Source organism: Rousettus aegyptiacus, unplaced genomic scaffold (genome assembly GCF_014176215.1).
Source record: "Rousettus aegyptiacus isolate mRouAeg1 unplaced genomic scaffold, mRouAeg1.p scaffold_m13_p_3, whole genome shotgun sequence".
NCBI lineage: Eukaryota > Metazoa > Chordata > Mammalia > Chiroptera > Pteropodidae > Rousettus > Rousettus aegyptiacus.
Genome location: NW_023416306.1, coordinates 80,278,912 through 80,298,949, shown reverse-complemented (window position 1 = coordinate 80,298,949; position 20,038 = coordinate 80,278,912).

Here is a 20,038-nt window from a genome sequence, read left to right as displayed (position 1 = left end):
TGATGCATCAATATAATCTCAAATGAAGCTTATAAGAAATAAATCATAGCATTAAATAATTTAGTACATATCATGATTTTTGTGGCCTCATGTTATTCAATAGCTCATTATCTAGGCAACCCAGCTAGTCTAGACAATACTATTTCTCAAAGTGGTGTATCTAGATGCCTAAAACTTATTCTTTCCAAAAGAAAATAATAAATATATGTTTTTAATTATTCTAAAATATATGCCATGTCCCTCTGCCTTTGAACCATTTACATTGAATACAATTGAACATATTTTTGTCAACTCAGCATTCTGGTTGTTTCAGCTACATGTTCTCAGATATTCTGAATGCTATCAGTGATTATTAAAATATCTTTACTATTTCACTCTTCACTATGCTTACCTACCTTGCCATCATTTCACAATGTCTAAATTGGTATTTATTTATTATTCTGTCTTCTATTGAGTTCATATTGACAGATGTCAGTGAACACCACTGTTTATCTGCCTCTCTCTAGCAAAAGATCTCTCACTTCTAAGTTGCAGGGAGAAGCATCAGATAGACGACTAAACATTTAGTAATTATATGTCAAATACAATAGACAATAATTAAGGCAGAAGTGATTCTCTTATAATAAAAGCATATGTGTTTTATAACAATGATTTGTGGACGTTTTATGAAACTTACCCTTTGGCTTTCACTAGTATGTGCTACAAATGAGGTGATTATCAATATTTGTTCATAGAATGTCAACCATGGAGTGTCTTCTTCAAAAGTGGTTTATATATGTTTATATACGTTTAACCCATATCAAAATAATAGTTGATTACACCTGAAAATTTTAGAATTGTGCCTTTCTCTTAGCTGCTTTCATCACATTATCCCAAAGAGATGATACTCTCTTCAACCTCTAATGTTTATTCTTCTTCATTTCTCTTTAAACCATTAGCTCATATTTTTATTATATGTCAATTTTCCACTGTAGATAAGCACCATGAGGCTAGCAAATCTACTTTTCACTGACTTAATTCCAGTTATATGGAAGGCACTCAACACAGTTTACCTAATGAAAATGTTATACAAGCAAAATCATAATGTTCCTTTCCTTATGATGAGGTGAAATTTATGAAAACTACAGATAAAGGTGACTTAAAAGTATAACTTCATATTAATTTACATGAGTTATACATGTTAAGTGCATATGAAAATATGAATGAGAAAACAGGTACCTTTTGAGTCTTGCAAGAAATGTGCTGCCTTGAAAGGAGCTTTGTCTTCATATGATAGTGGTTCTGAAACCCAAGCTTAGACAAATATTTTCATCTTTCCCAGTCTCAGTTTCACCATCTAATGACAAGAGCTAATAAAAATTAAGTTCTAGGAATGTGGTGAGACTAAATGATACCAGCCATCTAGGTTACTGAAAATTGTGAATATTTAATGAATAATAAATATTCTACATAATTGAGGATAGTGTCCCAAATTTAGTAGGGCCAGTCATAGAGAGGCCAGAGTTTAATACTTTCTGCACAAAGACATAGTTTAGTAATGAAGCTCAGATTATGGAGTCAGACAGAAAAATTTGAATCCTATTATCACTGAGTGATCTCCGAGCAAGATATATAACACTTAGAAACACACTTCCTCATCTTGAGTATTGGAATAAGGATGTCAGTCTTAGGCTGCTTTTGATAGAACTAAATGTACATTTGCTAGTGTAGTAAGCATAGCAGGCATATGTGTGATATATTTTTGTAGAATTTTTTTAAAGTTTATCGGGGTTACTTTAGTTAACACAATTCTATAATTTCCAGTTGTACATTATAATTTGACATCTGTATGTTCTATTGTGGGGTTACTATCCAGAGTCTAGTTTCTTTCAGCTACTATATATTTGATCCTCTTTACCCACTTCACCCTCTCCCAACCCCGCTATATTTGACCCCCTTTACTCTGTCTAACTCTTTCTTTGTCCCTCACCCCCTACCCTCTAGTATCCACTAGTCCATTGTCCATGTCCCCAAGTCTCTTGTTTTCTTTCCATTTTTTTGCTTTTAGGTTTATATCCCATATATAAGTGATATCATGTGATTTTCAACTTTTTCTGTCTGGCTTATTTCACTTAGCATGATTATCTCAAGGTCCATCCAGGTTGTTGCAAATGGCAGTATTTCATCTCTTCTTACGGCTGAGTAATATTCCATTGTATATATGTACCACCACTTTATCCAACATTCTATTGTGGGGCACTGTTGCTTCCATGTCCTGGCCACTATGAATAGTGCTGCTATGAACATTAGTATGCAAATATCTTTTTGGATTTGAGTTTTCAATTCTTTGTGGTAAATACCCAGTAGTGGGATTGATGGATTATATGGTAGATCAATTCTTAGTTTTCTGAGGAACCTCCATACTGTTTTCCATAGGGCTTGTACCAATTTATAGTCCCACCAGCAGTGTATGAGGGTTCCTTTTTCTTTGCATCCTCTCCAACATTTATTATTACTTGTTCTGTTGATTATAGCTATTCTAACAGGTGCGAGATGGTATCCCATTGTGGCTTTGATTTGTATTTCCCTAATTGCTAGCAATGTTGAGCATCTTTTCAGATATTTGTTGGCCATTTGTATGTCCTCAAGGGGAAGTGTCTATTCAGGTCCTCTGCCCAGTTTTTTTTGATTGGATCATTTGTTTTTGGTTGTTATTGAGTCATATGAGTTCTTTGTATATTTTGGATATTAGACCCATATCAGAGGCATCGCTTACAAATATACCTTCACATTGAGATGGTTGCCTCTTTACCTTGTTGATGATTTATTTTGCTTAGCAAAGCTTTTTAGTTCGATGTAGTCCTTGTCATTTTTTTTTAGCTTTTAATTCCATTGTCTTTGAAGTCAAATTCGTAAAATCCTCTTTAAGTCCAAAGTCTTTGAGTTTAATTCCTATGTTTTCTTCTATGCATTTTATTGATTCTAGTCTTCTCTACAGGTCCTAAATCCATTTTGAGTTAATTTTGGTGTGTGGTGATAGACAACAGTCTAGTTTCATTCTTTTGCAGGTGGCCTTCCAATTTTGCCAGCACCATTTATTGAAGAGGCTTTTCCTTTCTCCACTATATGTTTTTGCCTTTTTTGATAAAAATTATTTGCCCATATAAATATGGCTTTACTTCTGGACTCTCAATTCTGTTCCATTGGTTTGTGTGTCTGTTTTGCTGTTGATACCATGCTGTTTTGATTACTCTTGCTTTGCAGTTTAATTTTAAGTTGAGCAGAGTGCTGCCTCCAGCCTCGTTCTTTTTTCTCAGGATGACTGTAGCAATTCGGAGTCTTTTGTGCTTCCATACAAATCTGATGAATTTTTGTTCTATTTCTGTAAAAAATGCTGATGGTCTTATGATGGGGATTGCATTAAATCTCTATAATGCTTTAGGTAATATGGTCAATTTGACTATGTTGATTCTTCCAGTCCAAGAACATGATATATCTTTCCATTTCTTTGGTATCTGCTTTGATTTCTTCTAATAGGGTCTTGTAGTTTTCATTATATAGGCCCTTCATATGTTTCCTTAAATTTATTCCTAGATATTTTGTTCTTTTGGCTGCAATTACAAAAGGAATTATGTTTTCCAGATTTTTTTTCTGATTCTTCATCATTAGAGTATTGGAATGCTATGGATTTTCGAACGTTGGTTTTGTATCCAGAGACATTACTGTATTTGCTTATTGTTTCTAGTAGTGTTCTTCCAGAGTCTTTAGGATTTTCTACATAGAGAATAATGTCATCTGCAAATAGTGACAGTTTGACTTCTTCGTTTCCTATTTGGATGCCTTTTATATCTTTCCTTGACTCATTACACTTTCTAGGACCTCCAATGTTATATTGAATAGCAGTGGCTATAGTGGACAGCCTTGACTTGTAACTGATCTTAGAGAGAAGGTTTTAATTTTTCATCATTAAGTATAATGTTGGCTGAGGATTTGTCTTATATGGCCTTTATCATGTTAAGGTACTTTCCTTCTATACTGATTTTGTTAAGTGTTTTGATCATAAATGGATGCTCTATCTTGTCGAAGGCTTTTTCTGTATCTATTGATATGATCCTATGATACTTATTTTTCAATTTGTTTATGCGTTGTATCACATTAATCAGTTTTTGTATGTTGAACCATCCCTGTGCCCCTGGAATAAAACTCACTCAATCGTGGTGTATAATCTTTTTAATATGTTGCTATATTTGGTACGCTAGTATCTTTTTTGGGATATTTGCTTCTGTGTTCATGAGAGATATTGGTCTGTAGTTTTCTTTTCTTGTGTTATCTTCACCAGGTTTTGGTATTAGAGTAATATTGGCCCATGAACTGAGTTGGGAAGTATTGCCCCCTCTTCAATGTTTTTGGAAGGGTTTGAGGAGAATAGGTATTAAATCTTTGAATGTTTGGTAGAATTCACTGGTGAAGCCATCTGATCTTGGACTTTTAGTTTTTGGTAGGTTTTTGATGATTGTTTCAATTTCCATACTGTTGATTTTTCTATTTATATTTTCCAGACTTTCTTGTTTCAATCTAGGAAGATTGTACTATTCTAAGTACTGGTCTTCTCAGTTATTAAATTTGGTGTCATATTCTTTTTCATAGTATTCTTGCATGATCTTTTGTAGTTCTGTGATGTCAGTCATAATTTCTCTTCTTTCATCCATGATTTTGTTTATTTGTGTCTGTTCTCTTTTTTCTTTAGTGAGTATAGCCAGAACTTTGTCAAATTTATTAACCTTCTCAAAGAACCAGCTCTTTGTTGTATTTATTTTTTCTATTGTTTTTGTTTGTTTGTTTTCAATTTCATTTATTTCTGCTCTAATTTTGATGATTTTTTCCATCTACTGACTTTAGGCCCCATTTGTTCTTCCTTTTTTTTTTTTTTAAGATGAAGCATTAGATTGTTTATTTGGGCTCATTCTTATTTTTGGAGATAGGCCTGTAATGGTATGAACTTTCGTCTTATAATCGTGTCCAAAAAGTTTTGATATATTGTACTATCATTATCATTCATTTCTATGTATTTCTTGATCTCTATTTTTTTATCTTCCCTGACCCAGTTATTCTTCATTAGCATGTTGTTTAATCTCCATGTATTTATGGTTCTTTCTGAATTTTTTTTTGTAGTTGATCTCTAGTTTCAAAGCATTATGATCAGAGAATATGGTTAGTATAATTTCAACCCTCTTATATTTGTTGAAGCTATGTCTGTGTCTCATTATGTGGTCAATTCTTGAGAATTTTCCATGTGCACTAGAGAAGAATGTATAAGCAACTGTTTTGGGATGGAAGGCTATATATATTTCCCTTATGTCCAGGTGGTTTAACATTTAAGGATGTTATTTCCTTATTGATTTTCTGTTTAGATGATCTGTCTATATTTAACAGTGGGGTATTTAGGTCCCCTACTATGATAGTGTTTTGGTCTGTTTCTCCCTTTAGTTCTCTTAGTAATGGCTTTACATATTTCAGGGCTCCTATGATTGGGAGCATAGATAATAATAAGTGTTATGTCTTCTTGGTGCATGATTCCCTTTATCATTATGAAGGGTCCCTCAGAATCTTTCTTTACCTTTTTTATTGTGAAATCTATTTCGTCTGATATTAGTACTGCTACTTCTGCTTTTCTCTGAATGCCATTTGCTTGAAAGATCATTTTCTACCCTTTCATTTTGAGTCTATATTTATCTTGGAACTGAGATGTGTCTCCTGGAGGCAGCATATGGTTGATTTTTATTCTTGATCCATTCTGCAACACTGTGCCTTTTTATTGGCGAGTTCAGTCCATTTACATTTAGGGTGATTATTGAAATATGAGGTCTTTTTATAGCCATTTTATCTTTTGCTTTCTGGTAGCTTAGTTTTCCATTGCTTCCTTGTCCTTGTGTTTCTGTTTCCTTTATTTTGGTTGGCTTTTGTAGGTTTTGCCTCTAGTGCTTCTTGTTTTATGCTACATAATTCAGTTCTGAATCTGTGGTGTGTGGTTCCCATTGCAAATTGAAAAGGATAGTTGTATATATATAGTCGTACAATTTCTTCTGTGTGTGTCTTATCTCTTTTCCCCTTTGTGAATTTGCTTCCTAGACCCTGCTCCTTTTCCTCGCCCTTTATAATGGGTAATGCCCATTATTCTTCTGTTTCCTTTCTTGATGGCATCAATTAGTTCTTGTATTTCTCTTTCATTATTTTTCATTCTTCATTTTTTCTCTTCTTCCTTCTGATTTATTTATAGATTTATGTTTTCAATATCACCGATCCTTTCCTCCATTTGGTGGACTCTATTTCCCAAGCTTTTTCCATTTTTCAAATCTTGAAGTGTGTTCTTCATTTCTGAAATTTCAATTTGGTTTTTCATTAAGTTTTCAATCTCATTGCTCTGCTCTCCTAGTTGTGTTTTGAATTTCTGACATTGTTTATTTAAGTTGTTTTGGATCTCATTGAGTTATTTCAACAGTACAATCCTGAATTTTCTGTCATTTAAGTCACATATTTCTATGTCTATAAGCTTATTTTCTGGAGATTTGTATCTTTCTCTCTGGGATGCCTTGTGACTTGGTTGTTCATGGTGTTGAATGGACTGTTTCTATGCCTGGACATTAATGGAAGTGTATTCTGTTGTTTTTCCAGAAAGAAGATTTACTATATAAAGGTGTCTCTTTCACTTGCTGCAAAGAAGGCGCTTTTCTTTTGGTTTCCAGTAGGTAGCATCCAAGCTTTATATGCCTGTTTTATATAAAGTCTAAATGTCTTTTTTTAATTTTCTTGTAGCTATTTAGTCACACTTGCTACTCTCAATTTTAGTCCCTGTCAGTGTTAGTTTTGCTTGTGTTTGCTCAGATTCCCCCAGGACTCCACAGCAATCGTTCTCAGGTTGTATGAGGGGAGTGACCCTTTGGAATGGGGCTTGGGGGCCTGTAGCACAGCCTCAGTTTTGCAAAAGAAGCCAATAAAAATAAACTGTTGTTTCTCTGCGGCCCCTTACAGCTTCTCAGCTTTCTGCCCTGATGACTGGGCTCTGCTGCCAGCTGCATACAATTTCCAGCACTTCCAGCCATAGTTGTTCAGGGAAGTCACCACACCTTCGCCCCTCCGTCTCCTCCAACAAGGAGTTCTGGTGGCTCTGAGAGGCATTCTTTTATTTCTCCAAGTCCACCACCCAATACCCCGGGGTCCTGACCTGCGGTAGCTCTTATGCTCAGATCCCACACTGAGAAGTGCAATCGGGTGTTTTGTGTTGAGTTTTAATGTTTACCTTATTGTTATTTCATGGGGAGAGATCTGAGGACATCTCTCACTCTGCCATGTTTCCTTGCCATTTCACCTCTTTTTGTAGATTTATAAATCTTTGTTAAATTAGAGACTCTTAAGCACAAACATTTCAAATCCCTTTTAGGACAGTTTTATGTTCATAGTAATCGTGGGCAAAAGATACAGAGAATTCCCATATACTCCCTGCCTTGTGAGCACCCACAGATTTCCTCACTATCAACATCTTGCATCAGAGGGGTACATTTGTTAAAATCAGTGAACCTACAATGAGACATCATAATCACCCAATGTTCATGCTTTACATTAGAGTTCACTCCTGGTGTTGTACATTCTGTGGGTCCGACTAATATGGAATGACATTTGTCCATGATTATAGTATCATACAGATTAGTTTCACTGCTCTAAAAATCCTCTGTGCCCCAGCTATTCATCTCTCCCTTCTTCATATAACCACTGATCTTTTTATTGTCTTCACAGTTTTATCTTTTTCAGAATGTTAAAATCAAACAGTATGTAGCCCTTTTGATTTCTCTTTGAAAACTAAGTTAGTAGATGAAAGTGGTGGTGAAAAGGACTGTTAGATGTGATTCAGCACCATGAATCTCCAAACAATCACTGGTAATGTCCAGGGATGAATAATGAAAATACACCCATTACCGAGGTAGGCAGGAGTTCCGTTTTGATAATGGAAAATAAGAATTTATTGTTCCAGTGACCAAACTAAACAGCACATTCATTACCTATAGACATTCTTAGATGACAAGACACAATCATCAAAGTCATTTTCTATATTTCCTGAGAGACATTCTTATCCTTTGAAATGAAAAACTTCAACTCTATATGGTCATCACTTATTTTTTTTCTTTAGGAAGACCCTTATATTAGGCTAAATCACACTCTCCTCAGCCATCTGGCATGTCTTGCTGAAGAATGAAAGGGAGTATTCCTTGTGCCACGGCTTGGGCAAGGACTTGTGGTCACACTTTGTGGGACACTTTCCAGGCTGAATGAGACATCATCAAACTCCATGTCCAGTCTTTGGCTGCCCCACTCTGGCTAGATAGTGGCCATGAAAGCAGGCTTGCACCCAGAACCTGGGTGCTTTCTTATATCCTATAGTTTTTATGTGGTGGAAGGAGGATCTAGGATGAGGTCGTGGGATGGGTAAAAGTGGCTGGAAGTGGATTGTGAAACAGGTGGGGTGAGTAACATGGAAGTGACTGGCTGTGGGGAACTGAGGAGGGGAGAATGGATGAGTGGAAGGATACAGAATTACCTGCAGTAGCCAAAGAAACATGAAGGAAAAGGCAAATAGCCTACTGGAAAATTCACATAAGACAGGATAGATAGGGGTGTGAATGTGGAAGCTGAGAGTAAAAGAGAAAGAGAATGAGAAAGTCAGAGAAAAAAAAACAGGGCTTTAGAGTGATAGACACAACAAAGTGCTTGGCATGGGGAGAGTCCACGGCATGGTAGGAATCAAACGCATGCAGAAAAGCTGTGATTTATTGAGAGCTAATCCTTCCTCTTAGGAACATTAATTGGGCAACTCACCTAAGCCAGTCTGGAGGCCCAGGGAGACTGAATTGATATCAGCTGGCCACTGCCCATCCAAGGCCTCGCTCTGGTCTTTCGTCTGCCCTGGGCTTGGGCACTTCAAGATGGCAGAAGAGCCAAGCAAAGTCAGGGCCAGGGAGAAAGAAAAACCTCCAGAGGGGAAGGTGTCAGGCTAAAAGAGTGGTTCCTGGTCCCTTGAGCGAAAGCATGGATATTGTTGAACTGGACAGTCAGGGTAGGGATGGAACTGGAACCCAAATGGCCGGCTATCCCACAGTTCCCCTGGTGGATGGCCAGGTGATGATTTCCCAGGAGGGGGCAGGCCGGTGACTCCAAGACCCTCTAATGCTGAGCCATTTGCCAGTCTGGCCTCCAGGATGAAAGAGGGCACCTGGCCAGCTCTTGGCCGAGGTCTTCCCTGACTTGATTTTTTCATCCCTGCTGACACTGAAGGTCAGAAGCAAGTGATAACTGCCAAGATGGCACTGTGAGCAGAGGGCTGAATCCAACAGCCAAAGTTGCATTTGTGTGTCCTGAACTTCAAATGAGTGCTCAGTCTTCCTGCCTACAGCAGAGACTCTATCAATACCACATGTTGCAATGGCCCCCCACTCCTGAGTCGCACTACCTTTTCCCCAGCCTCATCCCAGGCCAGACCAGAGGAAAAGGATGTGCACTCTCCACTGGCCCCAGTGTTCCTAGACCATCCTTTGTTTATTCTGTGCAGCTTTACAGTTATGCATGAGAAAGTTCTGGCCTTCATACTAATCAAAATTATGGTGATTGGTCTTCACCATTATCTAAAAATAATAATACTTGGTGTTAGGGTAGGGTTAGTGTTAGTCTTAGGATTAGATTTAGGTTTAGGTTTAGGGTTGGGTTAGTGTTGTTATTTGCCAAATTTTCATATCGTTCTTCATTCACAATGTTATTTCATATTCGTTCTTTTTAAAAGTAAAACTTTTATGACCTATCTAAACATTGTTGCAATAAGAATATAGGCTCAATCTGCTAGTTTGATAAAATTCTAGTTTATAGGGCTGTCTTCAAAAATTTATTTTATATTCAGTATCTATTTTTTCTACCCATAAATATGAGTATTTGTTGCAGCATATTTTATAGCCATAATTTTCATCCTAGTAACCTTAGACTATAAAATAATTCTCCCGTAGCCTCATTCTTGTGCATTATTTTCTATTTATTCCATGTTGACTGCCTAGAATATCTAAAACATGGGTTAGTACACATTAAAAATATTTATCTTGATATGCACAAATTATCCAGTTAAACTCAAAAGAAATATCAATACATAATGTGATCTACTTTGGAAAAAAGAATATGGGAGAAGACTTATTTATAACAAGAAAATCCTTTAAATTTATTAAAAAGCTATCCACAAAGAAAAGCTCAGGGCTGAATGCCTTAACTGGTAAATTCTACCTAACATATATGGTGAATAATTAACACAAAATCATCCCAAAATCTTTCAAAAATAGAAGTTGAAATTTCCCCACTTATTTGATGAGGACTCTATTACCCTGATTTGAATATCAGAAACATTATGAGAAAATAAAATATCAGATCATAATCTCTCTTGAATATAGACACACAAAATCTCACAAAATACTAGCAAAACAAAACCCAAGAAAAATGAGAAAAGTTATTATGCACTATGACCATTTGGGATTATTTCACAGCTGACACTTTTGTGTACTAAAAAAAAAATCTATCAATTCCCTGGTGGAAAAGAAATATGACTGTTCTCTGTTACAGATGACATAATCCTGTGTAAAATATTTTGTGAGAATTTTCCTAAAAATCCACTAGAACTAATGAATAAGTTAAAAAGATCACAGGAGATGAAATCTAAATACAAGAATGAATAATGCAATTACATAGTGATAATAAATGATGTGAAAATAGCATCAAATAAGAAACATTTTGAAATTTAAGCTGTTCTATTCTTCTACACTGACTGGTTTTTTTTAAATCAAAAATTAAATAGAAAACGTGAATTAATGTAAGTCGTCAAATGTTCAATATTAATGTCAATATTGGTAAGATCAAAATATATCACAAAATGACCTACAAATTTAATGCAGTCTTTTAAATTATCAAAAGGTTTTGGTAATTTGAAAAATTGACAAGCTTATCTTAAATGATATATATATTTAAATCAAACTGCACGTGCAATGTAATCTTTAAAAAGAAAAACAATATGTCATGACTCACAATCGCATATACCAAATCTTTCTTCAATAGTATTATAATTAAGACTGTGTGGTCCTAACATAAGTATTGATCCATGTAGACCAATCAGGTAGATTTCAGTTCTAGCAATAAACACTATTAAAACTGATTTCAACAGAGGTGTCAATATTTTCAATTAAAAAGAACTATCCTTTTAACAAATGGTGATGTGCATATTGAATATTTATGTGCAAAATGGTGAAGGCAGTTACCTCACTAAAATAACACAAAGATACACAAAATGGATGATACACAAATGTAAAGGCTAAAAGTATAAATTTATTGGAGAAAAAAATGTCATAGATGAAGTAGAGAGTCTGTTCATTCCTCTGGCGACCAACTCAAAGTTGTGGGAAACAAGGAGCAGCAGCAAGGCACAATCGCCTGGGATGAATAAGTCATTCAAGTAAATAGAAATACTAGAAATCACCTTGCAACAGCAGAATTTTAGGACAGGGTAAGGACGCAGGGCTACCTGATCGCAAGCAGCTGAGATGGAGGTATCTGCAGTGGCAGAAGCCTCTTAAAGGGGCTGCATCCAAGAGCGGATTTTCCTCGTGACGGACCTGCTTGCTCTGAGCACCAATGCCCATTTGGCTGCACGCAGGGGACAGCAGGGACTTACAGGGAAACATTGTTGGAGTGAGGGCCGAGGAGAAACTCCCACAGTACAGAAGTGCTGGCGGTATCTATTGTTCCCTGATGAGCCCTTCCCCATACCAGTGCACGGGACATAGCACTGCCATAGCCCTGATATCATCAAACTGATAACAGAGGTCACTGCTCCCAGAAGATTTCCTGAAACCCGCCTACCCCAACTCACAGCCCTGCCCAAGCCACATCCAGGTATATCCTCAGCGAGTCAGGTGCTCCTTACTGAGCAGAGCCTAGACTCACACTGGAGGCAGTGGGCCTCAGTTTCTGGTGTGGCCTTTGAGGCAACTATAAGCACAGCATCTGTGGATTGCATGTGAATCTTAACGGTGGCTCCAGAGGAGTAGATGTCTTTGCTAAATTTGGCCTGCAGCTGAATCCCTCTCAGGACTGTGCCACTGGACACCTACTTCACAAATTCACACTAATAAGACAGGGAGGGAGACCTAGGAGCTGTGCTCAGTACATAGACACATACACAGAAAGGTAGCTGAAATAGGAAGACAGGATGAAGCATATGAGAGATGAGAACAGAGATCCAGATATAATGGAATCGAGTAATGTAACAGATGCAGAGTTCAAAACACTGGTTAGAAATATGCTCAATGAACTTTTGGGAAGTGTAGAGAACTTCAACAAAGAGACAAAAAACATAAAAATGGAAATGGAAATTATAAAAAGGAACTAGTCTGAAAGGAAGAACACATAATCTGAGATGAGAAGTATATTAAGTGGAATAAACAAAGTGAATAAAGGAAAGGATCAAATGCATTATCTAGAGGATAGAAAGCCAAGGAAACACAATCAGAACAGCAAGAGATAAGATGCTAAGACTTTAAAAATAATTTAAGGAGCATATGAGGCACTACAAAGGGTACAAATATCTGTCTTATCATTGTAACTGAAGAAAATCAAGATGTTGAATAGTTGCTTGAAGAAATAATGATGGCAAATTTTCCTAATCTGGTGAAGGAAATTGACATAAACCCCCAGGAAACTCAGAGAATTACAAAAATCAGGGATCCAAAGAAGCCCACACCAAGACACATTATAATTAAAATGCCAAAGTTTAAATACAAAGAAAGAATATTGAAAACAGTAAGAGAAAAACAGAGTTACTCATAAAGGAACAGCCATGAGACTGGCAGCTGATTTCTCAAAAGAAAGAAACTACACAGGACAGAAGAGCTTGGCAAAAAAACATTCGACAGGATGAAGAGTCAGGATCTACAACCAAGAACAATTTATCTAGCAAAGCTATTATTTAGAGTTGACGGACAAATAAAGAACTTCCCAGACAAAAATAAGCCAGTAGTACAGGAAATGTTGGAGGGCTTCCTTAAAAAGAATAATAATAATAATAATAATAATAATAATAATAATAATAATAATAAAACATGTATCAAAAACAGGAATAAAGAATGGTAGCAAGTACATTTCTATTAAAATGTACCTTAAGTGAAAAAGAACTAAGCACTCCAGCCAAAAGTTAGAGTGGATGAAAAGATAAAACAAGGCATCTACATATGAAAAGGAAGACAATGGAAAAAGATATTTCTTGGATAGACCTAGAAGGTATTTATGTCAGACTGAGAAAGATTAACACTACACAATTTCACTTATATGCAGAACTTAAGGAATAAAAAGAACAAACTAATGAAATCAGACTCACAAATATGGTGGACAATTTGGTGACAGACAGAGGAGAGGGGATTTTGGGGGGCTGAGAGAATGGAATGAAGGGTTAAAGAAGTACAAATTTATAGCTGATGGATGGTCACAGGGATGGGGAGCGAGGAATAGTGGATGAAGTTAGCATTAATAGGTTGGCTAGGTGGAGGGGTAGGGGAAGGAGGAAAAAATTGGGGGGATCATTTTACGAACTGTATAGTTGTCTCACCAATGTACTGTATATATGAAACTAATTAAAATAAATAAATTTTAAAAAGTATAAAATGTATAAATTTATTGAGAAACATTGAAATAATTTCTGTGACTTTAGATTAGGCAATTAAAAATGAGATAAATTGCACTTTAAATTTAAAAACATGTTCTTCAAACAGTAGCAGAAGGCAATGAAGAGGCAAGTCACTTAGTGAAAAAAAGCATTTCCAATTACATATTTATTTCAAATTATATATCTATAATACATAAAAAAACACTTGGAATTTAATAATAAAAAATGAACCATTTTAAAAAAATGCACAGGCACCTTAATAGACATTTCTACAAAGAAGGCACAGAAGTTGCCAATAAGTATGTAAAATGTGCTCAATATTCTTTGTGATTATGGGAAAGCAAATTAAAACCACAAGGAGAAAATAGTTGACCCCCCAAAGAGGATTATATAAAAGAGATAATAATGAGTATTGACAACAATGTGGAGAATATAAAACCCTCATACACTCCAAGTGGAATTGTAAAAATGTGCTGGCACTGTGTAAACAAAAAAAATGGCATTTTTTCAGAATATTATACATGGAGATACGTTATGACCCAGAAATTGCACACCCAGGTGTCTGTCTATATGACTCGAGATATTTGGCAACTCAAAAGCCATGGGCGAATGCTCATAGTAATACTGTCTATAATAGCCCAAAATGAATAAGCCTAAATACTCATGATATAGTGAAAATAAAAATAATATATGTATGTTCATATAATCGAATATTATTCACCAATCAAGAGGAAGGAAGAAATGGTGCATTGTACAAGGAATAGAGCTCAAAATAAAAGCTAAAGTAATGAAATGACAACCAAAAGAATACATAAATTAATATTCCACTTATAAGAAATTTTCATAAAATGCTCATCTATAGAGACAAAAATAGATTAGCAGTTATCGTGAGCTGGGTGATAATGGGGATGAAGAGTGCATGTAAATGGAATTGTGGTCGGTAGCTACCTAGTGGGAACCTGCAGCTGGGAACCTGCAGCTGGTACAACAACCTTGTGCCACCTCCCACCACCTCCCATCACCTCCCACCACAATAAGAAACAGTGAGCAGGTAGAACCACAATCACAGGAGAGAGGAGCAGCCCCAAGAAAGGCTCTGAAGTCACGTGCACGCATGTGTAAAGAGCCAACTCTAGTTAGATTTTCCTCACCATCATAGTAAAATACAACCCCAAGGGGGAGATTCAAGATGCTCAGGAGACATGAGAGGCATAAAGTAGCATATAGGTACCCTGCTCAGGCCTAGTGTAGGACCCACCTCAACATACTTTAGGGAGGGAAAGGAGAGAGGTAGAGGTGGGGATTGGCCCCTAACCCCAAGGACCATAAAAACCCTGGACCTGTGATCCTCAGGAGCCACATCTTTCTCCTCCATTGGTGCATCAAGCTTTTAATTTAATTCATCTTTCTCTCTGTAAAACTGTTTCACCGCACTCATGATTTGTATGCTGAGGGGGGCAAGGACCCCTGTGACCATAATAAAACCATCCAGGTGGGCTCCCCAAAACCCCAGGCCTGACTCAGGAGACTGACGGCCACTGATCTGTAAAAAAATGGGGACCAAGTGGGAGCAAGATCCTGGAATGAACAGGATCCCTCATTACCTTCTTGTCCTACTTTCCATTGCCAGAATCTCAAAAGAAGTCAGATTCGAATTCTACTCATTAATCTTTCCTAACCACTGAAATTCTCACAGTTCACTGTTCTGGTATCAGTGATGACTTCCGTAGCAAACAGTCCAGTGGACAGGACAGAATTAAGAAACTTCTAGGTCTCACTCACTATTGCTTCTTAGACAGCACTCAAGTCTTTAGTCTACTTTGCCCCACAGCACCACTCATAGAGAAGAAAGTGTTCTCGGTGCGCTATGCAATACATGGCCACACACCACATGTGGGGCATGGAGTCATGCATTAATGGTTTCATACTTCTCACTAACGTGCTGAAACTGTTCTAGATGACAGGGGCTGAAAAGGACTAGATGAGACTATTGGATGATTCAAAATGTTTCCGACTTACAGGTCAGGAAGTGTGCTGCTGTGTCCAGAAAAAGGCAAGGTCACATGCGCACACACCTCCGCACACCTCTTGAAGTCCCCTTTGGTCCCTCGACTCCTTAGACCTGTAGACTTGCTATCACCTGGGCAGGATGATAGTTCAGCTGGCCTTTTAAGATTGACAGCAGAGAACTGTCCTACAGGCACTTAAGCACTTTTAAACTGCAAACAGATAACCTAAGCTCAAACGCTCACAGTTCTTTAAGGTGCACCAAAGAGAATAAGGATGCTGTCTGGGGAACAGCTGACATTAAATATTATATCAGTTGCAGGTATACAGCTCAGTGCCTAGATATTTATATAACTTATGAAGAGATACCCCTGATAAGTATAGGATCCCACATCATACGTGTTATTATTATAATATTATTGACTATAGACTCTATGCTGTACTTTACATCCTTGTGACTAGTAACTATTTTGTAACTAATAACTGATTTTTTTTTGAAAATATTACCTCAGATGCATGTCAAAAATTGGAAAATATAGAGTATCTGGTAAGAAAGTAAATGTCTACTTCTCACCATCAAGATCATTAGTCAGTTGCATTTTAAACCAAAAAACATGTATTTTTCAAAGTTTGTTTTCATCATTTTTAACGGATCCAGTATTCCTCACAGCATTACTAAAATTGATATTCTTTACACAAAATTTTCATTTTAACTATATTAACTTTTAAAATAAAACAATGTTAACTTAGAAAAGCTTAAACTAGAATTGGAAGGCTACCTCATTGATGAATTCATACCGCATCAGTATTTAGAGCCCAAAACAAAACAAAAACCTTCATGTATTATAAAACCTGATAGGAATCAAGACCTATATTCCTCTTGTGTAAAGCATAGGATTTCTCCAGGATGTAAGACAAGAATTTCCACTGTGCCATTGCTGGACATCACAGCTCACCATCATCAAAAGCAATAACTGCTACAAAGAGTAATAAAAATTCAAATTAAACACTTATTAACAAGAAGAAAATAAAGCATCATTTTACTATGTATATTTTACTCACATAGTAGGCTGCCTGGATTGAGAAGGGTGAGCACTGCAAACCAGGTGGCAGACATTGTACTTATGGTACATATATTTTCATTTAATCTGCACAATAATACCGCCAAGTAGATGTTATTATTTGTATTTACCAGATGAGAAAACTCAAGGAAATTGAGTTGCTAACTCTATGATAAAAAACATACCAGAAAAGCAGGAATAGGATGCAACATCTCTCCAATGATAAATCCTTTTCTACAATTCCACTGGTGCCTACAGTGAAAACATGTGACTTTATAGGCACTGACACTTAATGAAGTGTTAAATTCAGTCACATCGATAGCAAAAAGTTAATTGACTGGCAGTAAAAACAAATTAATTTTTCCAATGAATTAATTGTATGCAGCTATAGGGCAGAAATACTTGGTCTGGAGGACAAAATTTGAAGTCCATACTTTAACACACTTTAATATACATGCTTTTAAAAACAAAGGCAACATATAAAACCCAGTTCATACTATATAGCAGAAATTGTTAAAATAACACAAACTCAAGAAGACCTTTAGTCTTAAGATGTGATGGCTATATACTATTTAGTACTAAAATAGATTTAATGATTCATCACTTTCTTGATAACTTAAATTATGTCAAAAAGAATTTTGATGCTTATTTCAAGAAATGTTATTTTCAAAATTATGTGATCGCTATAATATAATTTCAGAAGCTGGGAATTACTAGTCTGAACTAATAAAACCTAGATCGTGGAACCATAACAAGGTTCATTTTGGGAGACAAGATACACCTTGGGGTACAATTTTACAAAGAGAACAATTATTCCAGTAATGGATAAAATAATGTGTGCCTCCTACATACTTTTTGTTCTAGAGGAGACTGTTCACTTTCCAAAGAAGCTACACTTTTTATAAAATATTGAGACAGGGAGTACTGCAGGAATATCCGACTGTTGAGAACTGCCTGGGTCCTGGGAGCCAAATATTCACCTGACCCCTAAGAGACAGGTGCCTCCCCAGTACCCTTTGTCCTTGACAAGAATGTTCATTTTTTCACAAAGCTTCATCTGAGGTCAACCATTGAGAAAAGGAACATCGATTGAATATTAACAGCTTCCTTTCGTGTCTCCATTCTGATCTACCCAATCCTGTAAGTATGAAGCTGTAACACCTCTGGGCTTTGAGAAGTTGCCTTCTCACTGAGAGTTGAATTCTTCCATTTTAAGGTCATCTCCTTTTCCAATCAGCGTATTCATGTCTTCGACATATGCTCATGAAATGGTCATACACTGAGTCTGAGAGTCATTTTCAGCTTCGTCTCATCTTCCTCCAATACTTTTTGTTACCATCTCTGTGAGTCAATGAAAAACCATCCCATCAATTCCAGACAGCAAAAACAGTTGTCGCAGTTCTGTCATTAAGAGGAAACGGACTTGAAGTTGGAACCCCAAAGCCTGCTGCAACCTGGCATTTTGACTAAATGAAACCTAACCAAAAGAGCAGGCTTCAGAACCTTAGAAAAATGTCAGGTTTACTAACTCATTAGCCAGCAGCTGTTTAGTCCATGGCATACTCAGGCCGTTAGCCTGGAGATGACTCTCTTTACACATTTTGTTTTCGTGCCTTCGCTCTGAGGAACTGGTCATCCTGGTCTGTTGTCTGAGCCTAAGATTTCGCTTTTGCTTGTTTTGCTTCTTTACATCTTGCCCTCTGTCCCAGGTTCACATGGGAGTGAAACTAGAAAGACCTTTTTTTTTTCAGTGACATCTTTCCCTTCCCTTGGCGAGCTGGAGGACTGATCAAAACGGTCAAAGTCAGAGTGTGTTAATGTGAGTTGTTCAGCTGGTGAGTGGCAGAGGCTGGAGTCCCAGGAAAATGCAGCCCCGAAATTCCCAGAGCTGTTTGGCGACCACCCGTTTTCAAACTAAGGACTGGCGGCTGCACAAGCCATTGGGCCGAAGGAGTCAGCCTGTGGCATTTGGGCAGACAGCTTGCAGATGCAGACACGACTTGAATGGAGAAAGAGGTCGATGCAAGGCAGGTGAGGCTGGTCTCCCAGTAGGCCAGTGGCTAACAGAAGTGCTCTGGTAAGAAGCCAGGCAGAAGTCCTGCACCTTGACTCTCTTGTAATCTTCAGGAAAGCTGGGACTAGTGGGGAGTGCATACCCATTTCCTTTGGTCTGGCCTGGGCTGAGGCTGGGGAAAAGGTGGTGCGACTCAGTAATAGGAGGCCAAAGCAGTGTTTGTTATTGATGGAGTCTCTGCTGTTGGCAGGAAGACTGAGCACTCATTTGAAGTACAGGACACACAAATGCAACTTTGGCTGTTCAATTCATCCCTCTGCTCAGGGTGCCATCACAGGGCTTATCACCATCCTCCCTCCATCAATACCACCAGGGATGAAGAAACCAAGTCTCAGGGATGGCCCCAGTCAAGAGCTGGCCGGGTGCCCTCATTCACACTGGGGCCCAGGCTGGCAAAGTTCCCAGGATTGGAGGGTCTGGAAGTCATTGGCCTGCCCCCACCTGGGAAATCAGCACCTGGGCATACACTGGGAAACTGCTGTGTATCCGGCCATTTGGGTTGCTGTTCCCTCACTACCCTGACTGTCCGGTTCACCAATACCATGCTTTCGCTCCAAGTCTCTGAGCTGACAAACAAGGGGCCAGAAGACACTCTTTTAGCCTGGAATCTTTCCCTCTGGAGGTTTTTCTTTCTCTCTTGTCCTGTCTTTGCTTGGCTCTTCTGCATTCTCAAAGCGGCCAGGCCCAGGGCAGGCGAAAGCCTAGGGGGGAGCTCTGGCAGGGCAGGTGCCAGCTGACATCAATTCATCCTCTCTAGGCCTCCAGACTGGCTCAAATGAGTTGCCCAATTAACATTTCTAAGAAGAAGGATTCACTCTCAATAGATCATAGCTGTTGTACATGTGCTTGATGCTGGCCAGGTTGTAGACTCTCTCCTCTCCCAGTCTTTTGCTGTTATTTTTTCCCTCTGACTTTCTCATTCCCTTTGTCTTTTACTCTCAGTTTCCACTCGCACACCCATTCTATTCCATCTTATGTGAATTTTCCAGTAGGTCATTTCTCTTTTCTTTCATATTTGTTGACTATTGCAGGTAATTCTGCTTACACTTTCATCTTCAACTCCCCGCAAGCATCCATTTATATGTTACTCACCACACCTGTTTCACAGCCCACTTCCAGCCACTTTTTCCCATCCTACGGCCTCATCCTAGACTTCTTCCACCCACATAACTGTGGTATCCATGA